Genomic DNA, 20238 nt, shown 5'->3' with positions numbered 1-20238 from the left:
ACTGAAAACTTATCAATGTACCACCACCTGTTTTCCAAAATCTACTGAAGTAATTAAAAAAAAAGAAAATGTAAAAGTTGGTTTTAAAAATAGATTTAGGGAGTAAAAGCACAGTTTTTTTACATGGGTGTATTGAATAGTGGTGACGTTTGGGCTTTTAGTGTAACCATCACCTAATGACTGTACCTTGTGCTCATTAGGTTTAAAAAAAATGTTAGTTTTTCAAAAGCACTGGAACCATTTCAAATTGAATTTCAATCTTTTTCAATGTATATAAAATATTTTATGGCCTTATCAATGTGAAGATACTGTTCTACATTTTCACATGCCTAATTTTAATTTTATTCCCATTTATTAGTGTGTTCATCACTTTTAGTGGATCCCTGGTATTTCATCTTTCCATTACAGGCATGCCTCAGAGATATTGTGGGTTTGGTTCCAGACCACTGCAGTGAAGTCAATATTGCAATGAGACAAATATTGCAATGAAGTGAGTCACATATATTTTTTGGTTTCTGAGTGCATATGTAAGTTTTTTTTTTTTAAGTGAAAGATCTCTACAGTGAAAACTATAAAATATTTATAAAAGGAATTTAAGAAAACAGAAAAAATGAAAAGATATTTTATCTTCATGGTTTGGAAGAATCGGTATTGCAGATGGCCTATTGTGGGGCTTCACCCTGTGATCATGTGGGTCAATTCTCCCTAATAACCTCTTTTATATATACATATATCCTATTAGTTCTGTCTCTCTGGACATCCCTGACTAATACAATAGGCTTTTTGTTACTGATTCAATTTCTGAACTTGTTATTTGTCTGTTCACAAATTCAATGTCTTTCTGGTTTCATCTTAGGAGATTTTATATTTTGGGAATTTATCTGTTTCTTCAAGTTTGGTATCTTGTGTCCATAGAGGTGTTCATAAAGTAGTCCCTGAGAGTTTTCTGTATTCTGAAGGATCAGTGATTGAGATGTGGGTCCCACTGCCATGGAATTCTGACCTGCAGTCCCTGACTTAACAATGGATGAATGAATGCACTCTCACACTGTTTCAAGTGGGCTAGGAAATGGTCACAGGCTGCTTTCAGTGGGTGAGATGCTACCAATTGACCGAGACCCTCTGTCTCTCCACACTTTTATTCATAACAGAGGTTCTAAGTTAACACACTTGTGAATAATTAACATGGTTAAGAGAATGGTTTTATGACCAGGGCCCAGAGTAAATGCTATTAACAGATAATTGCCCTTTGATCTTCCCCTGAGAGGCCACCCAGCACAAACTCAACATGAGTAAACACTTAAAGTGGAGACAAATGGATGCGGGGTAAGGCTTTTGATTATCTCTCTCTCCCTAACTTAATGAACTGGCCAGTCGCCTTGAGCCTGTCCCAATAAAACCTTTTGGCCTTCCAAAAGGCTTGAGACTAATCTATAACTTTCCCTAATATATCTTTAATATTTTCTGTAATGTTTTGCCAACCACCCCGAGTGAATCTCAACAAGTGAAAACGTCTCCTGTGTCATTTCTGATTGTGTTTATTTGGATCTTCTCTCTGTTTTTCTTAATTAGTATTAACTTTTTTTAATTAGCAGTCTATCTTATTAATTTTTTCAAAGAATCCACTCCTTGATCTTCTAGAAGGTTTTTCACATCTCAGTTTCCTTCAGTTCAGATCAGATTATGGTTCATTTCTTCTACTAGCCTTAGGATTGCTTTGCTCTTATTTGTCTAGTGCCTCTAGGTGTGACATTATGTTGTTAATTTGACTTCTTGCTAATTTCTTGATTTGGGTGCTTATTGCTGTAAACTTCCTTCTTAACCCTGCTGTACCTGTGTCCCAGAGATTCTGGTATGTTCTGTGTTTGCTTTTAGTTTCAAAGACTTTCTTCATTTCTGCCTTAAGATTCTTATGTACCAGAAAGCCATTCAGAAGAAGGTTTTTTAATTTCCATGTAATCATATGGTTTTGAGTGATTTTCTCAAAATTGATTTCTATTTTTATTGTACTGTGGTATGAGAGTGTGGATGGTATGATTTTTAGCATGAATTTGCTGAGCATTTTTTTTTTTTTTTGAGACAGAGTCTCGCTCTGTCACCAGGCGCCAGGCTGGAGTGCAGTGGTGTGATCTCGGCACACTGCAACCTCTACCTCCCGGGTTCAAGCAATTCTCCTGCATCAGCCTTCTGAGTAGCTGGGACTACAGGTGTGTGCCACCAGAGCATTGTTTTATATCTGATTCTATGGTTGATATTAGAGTATGTGCCATGTACAGATGAGAAGAATGTGTATTCCATTGTTTTGGGGTGGAGAGTTCTGTAGATTTCTCTTAGGCCCATTTGGTCAAGTTTGGTTAAATGTCACATTCAGGTCTCCAATATTTTTGTTGATTTTCTGTCTACATAATCTATCTAATACTGTGAGTGGGGTGTTGAAGTTTTCCACTATTATTGTGCAGTTATTTATCTTTTCATATGTTTCTGAAAACTCGTTTTATGAATCTGGTTGCTTCTGTGTTGGGTACATATAAACTTAGGTTAGTTAAGTCTTTCTGTTAAATCAAACTCTTTATCACTATGTAACGCCATTCTTTTTTGATAATTTTTGTTTTAATGTTTGTTTTGTCCAAAATAAGAATGACAACCCCTGCTTTTTCAGGTTTTCCATTTGTTTGGTAGATTTTTCTTCATTTCTTTAATTTAAGCCTATAGGCTTCATTGCATGTGAGATTGGTCTCTTGGAGACAGCATATCATTGGGTTTTGCTTCTTCATCCAAGTTGCTTCTCTTTACCTTTTAAGTGGTGCATTTAGCCCATTTACATTCAATGTTAGTATTTATATGTGAGGGTTTGATCCTGTCATGTTGTTAACTTATTATTATTATTATTATTATTTTATTTTACTTTAGGTGTATACTATACCCAGCATTTCTCCCCATGTTATCCCTCCCCACCCTCCCCAGCCCCCACTGTCCCTCCCCTAACCCCCCCAACTGCCCCTATTGTATGCTGCTCCTCTCCCTGAGTCTAGGTGTTCTCATTGTTCAACACCCACCTATGAGTGAGAACATGTGGTGTTTGGTTTTCTGTTCTTGTGTCAGTTTGCTGAGAATGATGGTTTCCAGATTCATCCAAGTCCCTACAAAGGACACGAACTCATCGTTTTTATGGCTGCGTAGTATTCCATGGTGTATATGTACCACATTTTCTTTCTCCAGTCTATCATAGATAGTCATTTGGGTTGGTTCCAGGTCTTTGCTATCGTACACAGGGCTGCAATGAACATGCCTGTGCACGTGTCTTTATAATAGAATAATTTATAGTTCTTTGGGTATATACCCAGTAAAGGGATTGCTGGGTCAAATGGAATTTCTATTTCTAGACCCTTAAGAAATCGCCACACTGTCTACCACAATAGTTGAACTAATTTACACTCCCACCAACTGTGTAGGAGTGTTCCTATTTCTCCACATCCTCTCCAGCATCTATTGTCTCCAGATTTTTTAATGATTGCCATTCTAACTGGTGTGAGATGGTATCTCAATGTGGTTTTGATTTGCATTTCTCTGATGACCAGTGATGGTGAACATTTTTTCATATGTTTTTTGGCCTCATAAATGTCGTTTTTTGTAAAGTGTCTGTTCATATCCTTTGCCCACTTTTGATTGGGTTTGTTTGTTTTTTTTCTTGTATATCTGTTTTAGTTCTTTGTACATTCTGGATATTAGCCCTTTGTCAGATGGGTAGATTGCAAAAATGTTTTCCCATTCTGTTGGTTGCCAGTTTGCTCTAATGATGGTTTGTTTTGCTGTACAGCAGCTCTGAATTTTAATTAGACCGCATTTGTCTATCTTGTCTTTTGTTGCCATTGCTTTTGGTGTTTTGGTCATGAAGTCCTTGCCTATGCCTATGTCCTGGATGGTTTTGCCTACGTTTTCTTCTAGTGTTTTTTATGGTGTTAGGTTTTATGTTTAAATCTTTAATCCATTTGGAATTAATTTTAGTGTAAGGTGAAAGGAAGAGGTCCAATTTCTGCTTTCTGCACATTGCTATGCAGTTTTCCTAAAACCATTTATTAAACATGGAGTCCTTTCCATATTGCTTGTTTTTGTCCGGTTTGTCAAAGATCAGATGGTTGTAGATGTGTGGTGTTTCTTCTGGGGTCTCTGTTCTGTTCCATTGGTCTATGTCTCTGTTTTGGTACCAGTACCATGCTGTTTTGATTACTGTAGTCTTGTAGTATAGTTTGAAGTCTGGCAGTATGATGTCTCTGGCTTTGTTCTTTCTGCTTAGGATTGTCTTGGTTATGCGGGCTCTCTTGTGATTCCATATGAAGGTTAAAGTGGTGTATTCCAGTTCTGTGAAGAAGGTCATTGGTAGTTTGGTGGGGATAGCATTGAATGTATAGATTACTTTGGACAGTATGGCTATTTTCACAATTCTTCCTAACCATTAGCATGGAATGTTTTTCCATCTGTTTGTGTCCTCTCTTATTTCGTTGAGCAGTGGTTTGTAGTTCTCCTTGAAGAGGTCCTTTACATCCTTTGTTAGTTGTATTCCTAGGTATTTTATTCTCTTTGTAGCAGTTGTGAATGCAAGTTCTCTCTTGATTTGGCTCTCTGTTTGTCTGTTACTGGTATATAGGAATGCTTGTGATTTCTGCACATTGATTTTGTATCCTGAGACTTTGCTGAAGTTGATTATCAGTTTGAAAAGATTTTGGGCTGAGATGATGGGGTCTTTTAGATATACAATCATATCATCTGCAAATAGAGACAGTTTGACTTCCTCCTTTCCTATTTGAATGCCCTTTATTTCTTTTTCTTGCCTGATTGCTCTCGCTAGAATTTCCAATAGTATATTGAATAGGAGTGGTGAGAGAGGGCATCCTTGTCTAGTGCCAGATTTCAAAGGGAATTCTTCTAGTTTTTGCCCATTCAGTAGGATATAGGCTGTAGGCTTGTCATAAATGGCTTTTGTCATTTTATGATATGTTCCATCGATACCTAGTTTATTGACTTTTTAGCATGAAGTTGAATTTTGTCGAAGGCCTTCTCTGCATCTATTGAGATAATCATGTGGTTTTTGTCTTTGGTTCCATTTATATGATGGATTATATTTATGGATTTGCATATTTTGAACTAGTCTTGCATCCTTGGATGAAGCCTACTTCATCGTGATGGATAAGCTTTTTGATGTGCTGTTGCAATCTATTTGCCAGTATTTTATTGAGGATTTTTGTGTCAATGTTCATCATGGATATTGGCCTGAAGTTTCCTTTTTTAGTAGCATCTCTGCCTGGTTTTGATATCAGGATGTTTTTGGTCTCATAAAATGAGTTAGGGAAGATTTCCTCCTTTTGTATTGTTTGATACAGTTTTATAAGGAATGGAACCAGCTCCTCATTGTACATCTGGTAGAATTCGGCTGTTAACCCATCTGGACCTGGACTTTTTTTGGTTGGCAGGCTATTGATTGCTGCCTCTACTTCAGCCCTTGTTATTGATCTATTCTTGGTAGCTGATTATTATTCACACTTGTTTATGTGGTTGCTATTTAGTATCACTGGTCTATGTATTTAGGTGCTTTTATGTAATGGGCAGTAATGATCTTTTATTGCCACATGCAGCACTGTGTTTGGGATGTCATGTAAGGCAAGTCTGGTGGTAATAAATTCCCCTAGCATTTGCTTGTCTGAAAAGGATTTAATTTCTCTTTCACATATGAAGTTTAGTTTGGCCAAATATGAAATTATTGGTTGGAAATTCTTTTCTTTAAGAATCCTGAATACCAGCCTCTAATCTCTTCTGGCTCATAGGGTTTCTGTTGGAAGGCTTACTGTTAGTCTGACGGTGTTCCGCTTGTAGGTGACCTACCCCTTCTCTCTATCTGCCTTTAACAGTTTTTCCTTCATATTTTGCTTTAAGAATCTGATGACTGTTTGTCTTGGGGATAGACTTCTTGTGTAGTATTTCATAAGGGTGGGTTGCATTTCCCAAATTGAATATTGGTCTCTCTAGGGAGGTTTGAAAAATTTTCATGGATGATGTTTTCAAATATGTTTTCGAAGTTGCTTCCTTTCCCTTTCTTTCTTTAGGGATACATATAGGTCATAGTTTTGGTCTCTTTAGGTAATCCTATATTTTGTGGAGGCTTGTTTATACTCCTCTATTTATTTATCTTTATTTTGGTTGAGAGAGTTATTTCAGAGAGTCAGTTTTTGAGCCCTGAGATTGATTCCTCATCTTGGTTAATTCAGCTATTCATACTGTGATTGCACTGTGAAATTCTTAAAGTTAGTTTTTAAACTTTATCATATCACTTTAATTCTTTCTAAAAAAAACTCATATTGCCTTTCATCTCTTTTATCATTTTATTGTATATCTTAGAATCCTTGAACTAGATTTTGACTTTATCCTGAATTTAAAGAGTCGCCATTCATATCCCTATTCTGAATTCTATTTCCCTAATTTCTCCGATTTTAGCCTGGCTAAGAATCATTTCTCAAAACTAGCCCAGTATTTTGAAGGGAAGAAGACACTGTGGCTTTCTTAGTTGCCAGACTTCTTGATCTGCTTTTTTTCTTTCCTTTTCTTTTCTTTTATTTATTTATATTTATTTATTTATTTATTTATATTTTTTTATTGTATTTTAGGTTTTTGGGTACATGTGAAGAACCTGCAAGATTGTTGCATAGGTGCATACATGACAGTGTGATTTGCTGCCTTCCTCCACTTCACCTATATCTGGCATTTATCCCCATGATATCTCTCCCCAACTCCCCACCCCCCGCTGTCCCCTCCCCTATTTCCCCCCAAGAGACCTCAGTGTGTAGTGCTCCCCTCCCTGTGTCTGTGTGTTCTCATTGGTCAACACCCACCTATGAGTTAGAACATGCAGTGTTTGATTTTCTGTTCTTGTGTCAGTTGGCTGAGAATGATGGTTTCCAGTTTCATCCATGTCCCTACAAAGGACACGAACTCATGGTTTTGATGGCTGCATAATATTTCATAGTGTATATGTGCCACATTTTCCCTGTCCAGTCTATCATCAATGGGCATTTGGGTTGGTTCCAGGTGTTTGCTATTGTAAACTGTGCTGCAATGAACATTCCTGTGCATGTGTCCTTATAGTAGAAAGATTTAAAATCCTTTGGATATATACCCAGTAATGGGATTGCTGGGTCAAATGGAATTTATATTTCTAGGTCCTTGAGGAATCGCCACACTGTCTTCCACAATGGTTGAACTAATTTACACTCTCACCAACAGTGTAAAAGTGTTCCTATTTCTCCACATCCTCTCCAGCATCTGTTGTCTCCAGATTTTTTAATGATTGCCATTCTAACTAGCATGAGATGCTATCTCAATGTAGCTTTGATGTGCATTTCTCTAATGACCAGTGATGATGAGCATTTTTTCATATGTTTTCTGGCCTCATATATGTCTTCTTTTGTAAAGTGTCTGTTCATATCCTTTGCCCACTTTTGAATAGGCTTGTCTTTTTTTTTGTAAATCTGCTTTAGCTCATGGTAAATTCTGGATATCAGCTCTTTGTCAGATGAGTAAACTGCAAATATTTTTTCCCATTCTGTTGCTTGCCAATTCACTCTAATGACTGTTTCTTTTGCAGTGCAGAAGCTGTGGAGTTTGATCAGGTCCCATTTGTCTATTTTGGCTTTTGTTGTCAATGCTTTTGGTGTTTTGGTCATGAAGTCCTTGCCTACGCCTATGTCCTGAATGGTTTTGCCTAGGTTTTCTTCTAGGGTTTTGATGGTGTTAGGTCTTATGTTTAAGTCTTTAATCCATCTGGAGATAATTTTAGTGTAAGGTGTCAGGAATGGGTCCATTTTCTGCTTTCTGCATATGGCTATCCAGTTTTCCCAACACCACTTATTAAACAGGGAATCCTTTCCCCCTTGCTGGTTTTTGTCAGGTTTTTCAAAGATCTGATGGTTGTAGATATGTTGTGTTGCCTCCGAGGCCTCTGTTCTGTTCCATTGGTCTATATCTCTGTTTTGGTACCAGTACCATGCTGTTTTGATTACTGTAGCCTTGTAGTATAGTTTGATGTCTGGTAGTGTGATGCCTCCCGCTTTGTTCTTTTTGCTTAGAAGTGACTTGGCTATGCGGGCTCTCTTTTGGTTCCATATGAAGTTTAAGGTGGATTTTTTCAGGTCTGTGAAGAAGGTCTTTGGTAGCTTGATGGGGATAGCATTGAATCTGTAAATTACTTTGGGGCGTATGGACATTTTCATGATATTGATTCTTCCTAACCATGAACATGGAATGGTTCTCCATCTGTTTGTGTCTTCTCTTATTTCATTGAGCAGTGGTTTGTAGTTCTCCTTGAAGAGGTCCTTTACATTCCTTGTAGTTGTATTTCTAGTATTTTATTCTCTTTGTAGCAATTGTGAATGGCAGTTTGTTCTTGATTTGGCTCTCTTTAAGTCTGTTATTGGTGTATAGGAATGCTTGTGATTTTTGCACATTGATTTTGTATCCTGAGACTTTACTGAAGTTGCTTATCAGTTTCAGGAGATTTTGGCCTGTGACGATGGGGTCTCCTAGGTATACAATCATGTCATCTGCAAATAGAGACAATTTGACTTCCTCCTTTCCTATTTGAATACACTTTATTTCTTTTTCTTGCCTGATTGCTCTGGCTAGAACTTCCAGAACTATATTGAATAGGAGTGGTGAGAGAGGGCATCCTTGTCTAGTGCCAGAATTCAAAGGGAATGCTTCCAGTTTTTGCGCATTCATTATGATATTGGCTGTTGGTTTGTCATAAATAGCTTTTATTATTTTGAGATACGTTCCATCAATGCTTACTTTATTGAGGGTTTTTAGCATAAAGAGCTGTTGAATTTTGTCAAAGGCCTTCTGTGAGTTGATTGAGATAATCATGTGGTTTTTGTCTTTGATTCTGTTTATGTGGTGAATTACGTTTATAGACTTGTGTGTGTTGATCCAGCCTTGCATCCCTGGGATGAATCCTACTTTATCATGGTGGATAAGCTTTTTGATGTGCTGTTGGAATCGGCTTGCCAGTAGTTTATTGAAGATTTTTGCATCTATGTTCATCATGGATATTGGCCTGAAGTTTTCTTTTCTTGTTGAGTCTCTGCCGGGTTTTGGTAACAGGATGATGTTGGTCTCATAAAATGATTTGGGACGGATTCCTTCTTTTTGGATTATTTGGTATAGTTTCAGAAGGAATGGTACCAGCTCCTCTTTGTATGACTTGTAGAATTCAGCTGTGAATCCATCTGAACCTGGGCTTTTTTTGGATGGTAGGCTCTTTATTGCTGCCTCAGCTTCAGACCTTGTTATGGGTCTATTCAGGGTTTCGGCTTCTTCGTGGTTTAGGCTTGGGAGGAGGCAACTGTCCAGGAATTTATCCATTTCTTCCATGTTTCCTGGTTTATGTGCATAGAGTTGTTTGTAATAATCTCTGATCATGGTTTGAATTTCTGTGGAATATGTGATGATATCCCCTTTATCGTTTTTTATTGCATCTATTTGGTTATTCTCTCTTTTCTTTTTTATTAATCTGGCTAGTGGTCTGTCTATTTTGTGGATGTTTTCAAAAAACCAGCTCCTGGATTTATTAATTTTTTGAAGGGCTTTTTGTGTCTGTATCTCCTTCAGTTCTGCTCTGATCTTAGTTATTTCTTCTTTTCTGCAAGGTTTTGAGTTTTTTTTACCTTGCTCCTCTAGCTCTTTCAATTTTTATGATAGGGTGTCAATTTTAGATCTCTCGTTGCTTCTCATGTGGGCACTTATTGCTATATATTTTCCTCTAGAGACTGCTTTAAATGTGCCCCAGAGATTCTGATATGTTGTGTCTTCATTCTCGTTGGTTTCGAAGAACATCTTTATTTCTGCCTTCATTTCATTGTTTATCCAGTCAACATTCAAGAGCCAGTTGTTCAGTTTCCATGAAGCTGTGCAGTTCTGAGTTAGTTTCTGAATTCTGAGTTTTAATTTGATTGCATTGTGCTCTCAGAGACTGTTCGTTATGATTTCCATTCTTTTGCATTTGCTGAGGAGTGATTTACTTCCAATTATGTGGTCAATTTTCGAGTAGGTGTGATGTGGTGCTGATAAGAATGTACATTCTGTGGATTTGGGGTGAAGAGTTCTGTAAATGTCTATTAGGTTTGCTTGGTCCAGGTCTGAGTTCAAGCCCTGGATATCCTTGTTAATTTTCTGTCTCATTGATCTGTCTAACATTGACAATGGTGTGTTAAAGTCTCCCACTATTATTGTTTGGGGGGTCTAAGTCTCTTTGTAAGTCATTAAGAACTTGCCTTATGTATCTGGGTGCTCCTGTATTGGATGCATATATATATAGAGTCATTAGCTCTTCTTGTTGCATTGATCCTTTTACCATTATGTAATGTCCTTCTTTGTCTCTTTTGATCTTTGTTGCTTTAAAGTGTACTTTATCAGAGATGAGAATTGCAACTCCTGCTTTTTTTTACTCTCTTTTGCTTGGTAAATCTCCCTCCATTCCTTTATTTTGAGCCTTTGGGTATCCTTGCATGTGAGATGGGTTTCCTGGATACAGCACACTGATGGGTTTTGGCTTTTTATCCAATTTGCCAGTCTCTTTCTTTTGATGAGGGCATTTAGTTCATTCACATTTAGGGTTAATATTGTTATGTGTGAATTTAATCCTCCCATTATGATGCTAGCTGGGTGTTTTGTCCGTCAGTTGATGCAGATTCTTCATTGTGTTGATGCTCTTTACCATTTGGTATGTTTTTGGAGTGGCTGGTACTGATTGTTCCTTTCTATGTGTAGTGCCTCTTTCAGGAGCTCTTGTAAAGCAGGCCTGGTGGTGATGAAATCTCTGAGTACTTGCTTGTTCGCAAAGGATTTTATTTTTCCTTCACTTATGAGGCTTAGTTTGGCTGGATATGAAATTCTGGGTTGAAAGTTCTTTTCTTTAAGGATGTTGAATATTGGCCCCCACTCTCTTCTGGCTTGTAGGGTTTCTGCTGAGAGATCTGCTGTAAGTCTGATAGGCTTCCCTTTGTGGGTAACCTGACCTTTCTTTCTGGCTGCCCTTAGCATTTTCTCCTTCATTACAACCCTGGTGAATCTGACGATTATGTGCCTTGGGGTTGCTCTTCTTGAGGAATATATTTGTGGTGTTCTCTGTATTTCCTGGACTTGAATATTGGCCTGCCTTGCTAGGTTGGGGAAGTTTTCCTGGATAATATCCTGAAGAGTATTTTCCAGCTTGGATTCATTCTCTTCATCACATTCAGGTACACCTATCAAATGTAGTTTAGGTCTTTTCACATAATCCCATATTCCTTGGAAACTTTGTTCATTCCTTTTTGGCCTTTCTTCTCTAATCTTGCCTTCTCATTTTATTTCATTGAGTTGATCTTTGACCTCTGATATCCTTTCTTCTGCTTGGTCAATTCGGCTGTTGAAACTTGTGCATGCTTCACAAAGTTCTCGCATTGTGTTTTTCAGTTCCATCAATTCACTTATATTCCTCTCTAAGTTGTCCATTCTCATTAGCATTTCCTCAAATCTTTTTTCAAGATTCTTAGTTTCTTTGCATTGGGTTAGAACATGTTCTTTTAGCTCACAGAAGTTTCTTATTACCCACCTTCTGAAGCCTGATTCTGTCATTTCATCACACTCATTCTTCATCTAGCCTTGTTCCTTGCTGGTGAGGAGTTGTGATCCTCTGTAGGAGGATAGGTGTTCCAGTTTCCAGTGTTTTCATCCTTTTTGTGCTGTTTTCTTCCCATGTTTGTGGATTTATCCACCTGTGGTCTTTGTAGTTGTTAACTTTCTGATTGGGTCTCTGAGTGGACGTCTAGTTTGCTGATGATGAAGTTATTTCTGTTGATTAGTTTTCCTCTAACAGTTTGCCCCCTCTCCTGTCGGACTGCTGAGGTTCACTCCAGGCCCTGCTTGCCTGGGGTTACCTGCAGCAGCTGAAGAACAGTAAGGGTTGCTACTTGTTTCTTCTCTGCTATCTTTGTCCCAGAAGGATGCCTGCCAAATGTCAGTCTGATCTCTCCTTTATGAGGTGACTCCGGATATACGGGAGTCAGGGGGCTACTTGAGGAGGCAGTCTGTCCTTTATAGGAGCTCAAATGCTGAGCTGTGAGCTCCATTGTTCATTCAGAGCTGCTGGGCAGGTACATTTAAGTCTGCTGCAGCTGAACTCATACACCCCTTTTTTACCCCAGATGCTCTGTCCCGGGGAGTTAGGGCTTTATTTATGAGTTTCTGTTGTGCTGCTGTCTTTTTATCAGAGCTGCTCTGCCCAGCAAGGAGGCAGGCTAGTCACTGTCTGCCTGCAGAGGCTTTGCTGTGCTGCTGTGGGCTCTGCCCAGCTGCCATGTGAACTTCCCCGCAGTCCTGTTTATATGGGTATAGTTAGAACTGCCTTGGCAATGGTGGCCCACCTCTGTAATGGTGGACTCTCTCTGTAATGGCGTGTTGCCTCGGCAACGGCGGGCTGCCTCAGCAAAGGCGGACTACCTCCATAGTTGTGGAGTACCTCGGTAATGGCAGATGCCCCTCCCCCACAGAGCTGGACCGTCCCAGGTTCAGCTGTGCTTGCTGTGAAGCTCTCAACCCAGAGCATTTTCAATTGCTATTTTTTTGTGTGTGGAGGGGTGGGACCAGCTGAGCCTGATCACCTGCCTCCCTGCCTCAGAGCCTTTTTTTTTCTTTTATTTGAACAGTCAACTCTCTCACCTGCTGAAAAGGCACTGGGATCTGTGTGCTTTCCTGTGCGGCCACCCACTGAGCTGGCTGAAACAGCAGCACTGAGATTCGTGGGGCTTTTTTTTTTTGCCCGGGAATCTCCTGGCCTAGCTCCCTGTTTCAGTCCCATTTTTTAATCAGATGAATGGGCGACTGTGGCTTCCCGGACCTCCACTCATCAGACCCAGACCAGTGTGTTATGTACGGTGAACTGCCACGCTGGGGTGCAGGCAAAACTGCCGCGCTGGCCAAAACAGCCGCGTGAGCCAAAACAGCCACGCTGGCGACCAGTGGGGCTCCTCCACCTGGGATTCTCCTGGTCTGTGGGCAATAAAAATCTGTCTGGAAATGCAGCGTTCACTCACCTTCTGCACTTTCACTGGGAGCTGCAATCCTGAGCTGCTCCTAAGTGGCCATCTTGGATCTTCCTCCTTCGATCTGCTTTTTTTCTCATCTTTGTGGGCAGATGTTTTTTCAATAATTGACATTGCTGTTTTTTTGAATAGGTTTTTTTTTTTTTTTTAATTTGGTCTTCTTTGATGTCCTTAGGGGTTTGGTTGTGGTAGATTCAGTAAAGAGACTTTCTTTCTGGAATATTTTAGGAGGCCAATGCTCACCTCAGGACTCCTGGGCCTCATGCACTAACTCTGGGGTGGGGTGCTGGTATTGTGTCCTCACCTTTGTTCATTGTCTTCTTGATATTAGGAACCTGCTGCTCTAGAGGGGTTGATGTATTCCCAGGTTGCTGGTTACAACACTTCAATGGATGGTGCCAATCAAACACTTAGTGGGTAGTGGCAGTGGAATCTATGCTAATTCCCATATGCTAGCAGCAATGGAATCACAGCATGGTGCACACTCATTTGCTGGAAAAGGGGTCTGGAAGGCACAGGGTTGCCATCTTCCATGTGGGCATTTACAGTAGCAGTGGTGGTGGCACCATATGTGAGAGGAGTGGAGCCACTAATGTCAATTGATGCATTCATGTTGGTGGCAGTGTTGGTGTGGAAGCATGGCACTGGCAGATATGAGGCTAGTGCCCTCCATGCATGCATTCACACCAGCAGCAATGGCAACACAGTATGGGGGCCAGGGCTGCTGGTCTCTGTGCTCACATTCATGCAAGCAATGGCGGTGCAGCAGGAGTGCGCAGGGTTGCTCACATTCATAGTAGTGACATAGTGGGGTGCATATATGCTTGCATGCTGGCAGGGAAGGGAGATGAAGCAGACCAGCATGCAAATGTACTGATGAAGCAATGTCAGGGGTAGCCGTGGGCAAATTTGTGCCACCAAAGGGGTACAGAGGAGGCTGTAGTGAGGGGACTGTGTGTGTGGGCTTGTGTATGACATTAGGAGCTGCTTTTCTAGAGCTCTGCAAAGGTCAGGCATGGTCTGCCAGTGCAGGAGCTGTGATGTGAGTCTCCAGGAGGCACTCTAGCTGGGCATCAAAGGCTGCACTGCAAGTATGTGCAGCCATGCTGAGGCCCCAGAAGAGGTCAGCAAACTGGAGTTTTCTTAGGTTGGACTAGTCTTGGCTCACAGGCACGATCATCTTGCTCTGTTCAGACCCAACAGTTTCCCTAAGGCTAAAGTCTCCTAGGGGAGTAGAGGTGAGCCTTGGGGAATAGACATCCCTGGCTGTGCTCCACTGAAGGCACGCATACGCCAAATCCTTTGGGTTCCACACTGGCTGGTCTTCTGCCTCTACCAGTTCTCTAAGCAGCTCTGCCTGCCAGCACAAGTGTCCATGCAGGTTATGGGGTCTCCTACTGCTAGAATTCCAGAGATCTATGGCATGAGCAGGTTGCTCCTCACCTGCTCAAGTTGCCTTTTCCCTGGGAATTGTTGGTGGCTAGGAACATGTCCCAGTGCATGGAAGCCCCTTGCAGGGTTCGCAGCTTCCTTTCCCTACAGCTCAGCATCTGTTTTTCTTCCATCCATTCTCATTGTCTTCCCTCCAAATATATGCTTGGAGTGTGCCAGTCTTCCCAACGTCCTAGTCTCTTGGTGGCAGATGTTTCTCTTGGTTGCATTGAGTAAGCCACCTTGCTTCCAATTTTTAGAAGTTTTCTTAAACTAAATATTATCTCATTTATCCATTTTTGCTTTGGTTGCCTGTGCTTCTAAGGTACTACTCAAATATTTGCCTAGTCCAGTGTCTTGGAGAATTTCTGTGACATTTTCTTGTAGTAGTTTTATGGTTTGAAGTGTTAGATAATGTCAGACTCAACAAATAGCAGAATTCACAACTAATAAATGCACAATAGTAGATCAATGTAAAAATAACTTTAAAAATAAATCTGTTTTAAATATTGAAAGAGATGAAAAGGGACCAGAATCCATAAGAACAGGAATCTTCTTTAAAAATAAGGTATATTTTTAAAAAGGAACAATTGGAAATTTTATAAATGAAACAGGTATGCATTGAAATAAAACCGCTAACAGATTGCTCATATATTTTCACAGACTCAAGGCTGAGCAGTGAGTTGGAACACAGATTAGATGGGGGTCACATCTAATTCATCCCTGTACTCCAGTGTCTAATACAATAAGGCCAGCATATAACAAGTGTTTTGAAATTGCTTATTAAATTGAACTGGGTAAGTGGTCTTCAGGTAGGCCTGACATCTTGGGGCCTATCCAGTATATAGGGGTTTCAAGGGGCAGGACAGCCTCAAATGGAACTACCTGGGGACTGGGCTGGGCTGGGCTGAGCTGGGTGTGGTTCCTTGTCAGTGGACTAGGCAACAAGCCTATCTAGAAAAGAGATACTGGCTTTACTAGTCACTTCAGGGCCTAATTAGGTTTTTCCCTCTCAGAATTGGAGAGTGAATTCTCTTTATTCAGCACATGTCTGGCTACTATTCATCCTCCCAGTGTCAAAAATACTTAAAGTAGTGAAAACAGATTTTATTCAGTAACTACTGACAATACTGAAAAAAGCTGAGCTCCTTTCCAATTCATGCAAAAGTGGTTTGGCCGTTTTAAAGGGAGAGTGATGTTGGGGGCTCAGTAGAGTCAGACAAGTGAAAATTACAAAAGATTGGTTAGTGTAAATGCAATTAGGCCAGCTGTGTTTATCTGGTGGTTATCAAAGTTAGGATTCTGTACTTCCACAGAGACTGGAAGACAGAGTTCCTATATTTATTGATTACATTTCAAAGGAATGGCTCTCAGATTTTTGGGAGAGATACTTCTGAGTTGCAAGAGATAATATTCACTGTAATAAGCCATTTTCAGTAAGTGCTCTAAAAAAAGGGAGGTCAGGGTCTTATCAGCAGATTTTGGCAAGAACGAACAGTACATATTTCCTGGTACCATTGAACTTTATCAGACAGTCAAAGGGGTTTGGAGGTTAATCATAGGGACCTCGCCTTAGGCTGCTAAAAACCATGCTAGAGTTTAGTCAGATCTCATTATAAAAGGGGTTTGGACAGAAGTGTTAGTTCTAAGAGTTCTGCAGTTATCCCCTGTTAGAAACTATGAGGATGCCCATGGTTACATTTATATGAGGAGACATTATATAAATAATTGATGTTAACAACCTGCCAAAGATTAGTTTCCTTACTCCCTCCATCCTGGGCCTTGTGCAATACCCTCCCCCCTCAGCCGGCTTCCAGAGAAAGGGGAGCAATTCTGTGTGAAACCAGTTCTCCACACCTGGCCCCCACAGCTGATCATCTCAGGGCAGACCTGTCCTGACTCACAGGCAAGATCATCTTTCCCTGTGAGCACCCTGATCATCTCAGGGTGATCTCCTTTACCAGCTGGAATGATGAACACCTTCTCCCAGGACAGCAGTCCTCTTTATCTTGCAGAAGGAGGCAATCCAGCCTGGGCCCTTCCTCAGGGCACCATTTATCTGTAACCTCTACAGGAAAATAAGCTCATCTGAGCTGTTGCCTAAGCAGGGCAAATCTTAAGTAGAGAGATCAGCTTTAGAAACAATGGCTATTCTTGTGTCTTCCCTTTCTCTATCCTCCTTCCCTTCTATATTACAAAAGAAGTGAACACTTAGAGGACAGAAACTTTATCCTGCCTAGCCAATGCCTAAGAAGGTGCTCTCAAGAGAAGAGCAGTTTAAGAGAGGCTGCTTGGACCTTAAGCCTCAGCTCCCAATTCCCTCCCTAACTGGCCCCTTAGAAAGGAAATCATCCTCACTGACTCAAGCCCTGAGTGGCAAGTAAGCAGGTGGTTTCCTGCAGGGCACTGAGGTTTGCTTAAATAGACCACCCATAAGCTTCCATAAAAACATCTTGTGTATTGGATTCTACAAATAATATATTCTTGATGCATCTAAACCTCACTAATTTATAAACACCTAGGGTTTACATTTGCCTGAAGTATTTTCTAAAGAAAACAAAGACTAGTGATTCTAACAAACCAGTAGTTCTTTGACTTTAGCTACCCAGGTGTTGACAAATAGTAGTCTTAAAAGCAGTTGTATGGCATGGAAATATCTATCACTGCACTAGGATACAACTGGTTTGGGTCAGAGTTCCAACATCATCAAATAGTAGATATGTGACTAGAGTTTTCTATCAATTTCTTGAAAACAGCATTAAGTGGCCTAGAAAGAGATGTGAGTAACTTGCCCAAGTTCATACAGCTAGTAAGTGACAGAAACACTACTGTCCAGATCTAGAGTTCTTAACCATTCCAAATATAGTGTCCCATCCTTATCAGGTACTTGTTTATTCCTATGGTGTCTAGAGCTAAAGTATTAATATTTAAGTGTACACTATTTTGCAACTTTTTTTTGCAACTAGCTTCAAATCCTACCTGCAGAGAATTTCTAAAGATGTTGTTGAGCACTCACTGAGAGGGAAGACAAACTCTATTCAGCGAGCAATCTCACTGGCTGGAGATTCCCTCTAGGAAGGAAGGAGACTGTGGGGTTTTTTTCTGAACATGAAAGACACTTATGAGTTGGTCTAGATAATCAGTATTGGAGGATTTAGGGGCAGAAATCCTTGGAGCAGGCAGAATTGCCTTGAAATCCACATATGCCAGTCTATCTCAGCTTTTCCTTGGATTTTATGTTTATTTGTGGATGGCTTGTGTGCTATACAGAAGCTGATGGAGAAAAAGGGCAGGAAAGGCTTTTCTAACCACTCATCTCTGAAAAAGGGCACTCCTGGGACTCAGGAACTGAAAGTGATTATATTCCCCATGTTATCTCCCTAGGAAGGATCCCAATCATAGGTTAAAGGGGACTTTGGATGGAATATATACTGGGTGATGAACCCATATCTAACCAATACACATTCTGCCATCCGCAGAATGCCAAAACTTCAAGACTTGGTGGATATTGATGACTCACAGAGTCTGCAAATGAACTCGGGCCTCCCCATCTCCCAAATGAGTTCTCACAGATAAAAAAAGATATTTTGCCTGGTGTTCTAAAGGGTTAATAGTGACTTACATTGGAGTAATTTGTACAGCATTCCCTGTAAGTCTTGCTTACCAGAAACTCACTTCCACCCTTAAGTGTTTCTCTTAGGGGATGTTAATTCTAAATTGGTGCCTGAAAGATAAGAGTACTCAAATCTCTCTTGGTCTTCAAAGGAATGGCTGTGGCCACAGAGAGATTATACCTTTACCCACACCATAGTCATGTGCCCTGAAAGTCTCACTCTTGTCACTTCTCGGAAACTGCATGTGGTCTCTGTGACACAGGGCTATTTCCCACTTCTGTTCTTGCACTCTGAGCAACCCTGGGCAAGTCAGAAGTTCTTTCAGGTCAATGTTTTTTCAGGATTCAAAAAAAATCACTTAACACTTCTGAAGCTCCAGAAATAATGATATTTGATGCTCTCTGAATGAAATAAGCAGAAAAGGCTGAAGGCTTAAAGAGGTTCAGCTGGAGAAGACTCATAGAGAAGAGTAGGGAGATTGGACAGAAATGCATATTTTATACCAAGACAGCTCTCATGGAGCCCCAATGGTGGAACAAGGAAGAGCCTGTAGAAATTTCACCTCCACTTGCATTCTCCTGAGTGCTATCATCTTGCCTCTCCACTCTGGCAATGCAGTCTTTCCTTTTATATCCCGAGAGTCAGAAAATTTGAGCGGGAACGCAGGGCAGGCCCAGAGTGGGGCTCCTTGGACTCCATGCCCAGTTCTCATTGATTGGCTGTATGCCCTTAGGCATATTAGTTAAGTCTCAATGTCCTGTAATGCTAAGTGGTACTATTAAAATGCTTCTTAGAGAAATGGTGGAAAGATTAGATCTAAGAACATGAAGAACCCAGTACAGTGCCTGGCTCAAAACAATTGGTGGCATTACATTGATCATTGTTGGTCCAGATGCTACACCTTCCCCTTGGCAGATTTCTGCCTCTCTCTACTGGATCCCCCCAAAAGAGCTGATGTGTTTGTGGACCCAGAAATTACAACAATCCGGCCGGGTGCAGTGGCTCACGCCTATAATCCTAGCACTTTGGGAGGCCAAGGCGGGTGGATCACTTGAGGTCAGGAGTTCGAAACCAGCCTGTCCAACATGGCAAAACCCCATCTCTGCTAAAAATACAAAATTAGCCGGCCATGGTGGTGCTTGCCTGTAATCCCAGCTACTTGGGAGGCTGAGGCAGGAGAATCACTTCATCCTGGGAGGCGGAGGTTGTAGTGAGCCAAGATCGTGCCACTGCACTCCAGCCTGGGCAACAAGAGCAAAACTCCATCTCAAAAAAAGAAAAAAGAAATTGCACCAATCCAAAAAGTCAGAGTTAAAAAAAAAAAAAAACAAACAAACAAACAAAAAAAAACTTGGCAGCTTAACGTGCTTGCTTCCATTCTCTCTGCCGTCCTACAAGCATGTACAGGTTAAGTGTCCAAGGGAGCTGAAGAATGGGAGAATTGCTGTTTAGTGCACAGGCAAGACTCTGCTCCAAGGTCGCAGATTTTGAATTGGATACTCTTCCCCCTGACAACCCACCCCACCCCATTTTCAAGAACCCTTTCAGATAATACTCTCCAATTACTCATTTTCTCGTCGCTGGAAGCCCCGCCCTTAGCATTCAGTCCTTGGAATGCTACCCTTGGGAAGATCACTGAGACGGGGCTGTATTGCCCTAGCAACCACGGAGTGCGCCTGCGCAGTGGCATCCCCTAGCCGACAGCTCTAATTAGGCGTCTGCATCTCAGCCGGCCAGACTTTGGGTACAAAAGGGCATATCTTCCTTCTCCCTTCCCGCTCCCTCAGCAAAATGATTGTGTGGTTCTCTTCCTGAGGCCGATTAAAATGTGAGGAATGTCTTCCAACTATCTCCAATCTGGTAGGAAGTAGCAGATGGGAGTAGCTCCTGGTGATTAAATGGATGAAAAAGGCAGAAAGCTTGTGTATGCCAGGAGATGAAGAAATATAGATCCTACACTACTGGTAGGAAGCAGCTCTTCCTCTGTAATAAGCGATTTTCCATATGACATTCATCTGTATAGCAGGGCTCCCTCTCAGAAATTGTTACCTGCTGGCTCTCTAGGAAAG

The 20238-nt window shown here is 40.9% G+C and overlaps 1 long non-coding RNA gene across 1 annotated transcript in view; it reads left to right on the top strand.

Moving 5' to 3' along the window:
• Positions 1–20238, top strand: part of LOC135269216 (uncharacterized) — a 295851-nt gene that overhangs the window by 104789 nt on the left and 170824 nt on the right. The gene's annotated exons all lie outside the window — the stretch shown is intronic.

This window comes from Aotus nancymaae, unplaced genomic scaffold (assembly GCF_030222135.1).
Source record: "Aotus nancymaae isolate 86718 unplaced genomic scaffold, 86718_ANA_hifiasm-v0.15.2.pri h1tg000004l, whole genome shotgun sequence".
In the NCBI taxonomy this organism is placed as follows: Eukaryota; Metazoa; Chordata; class Mammalia; order Primates; family Aotidae; genus Aotus; species Aotus nancymaae.
This window is presented reverse-complemented; position numbering and strand designations above follow the sequence as displayed.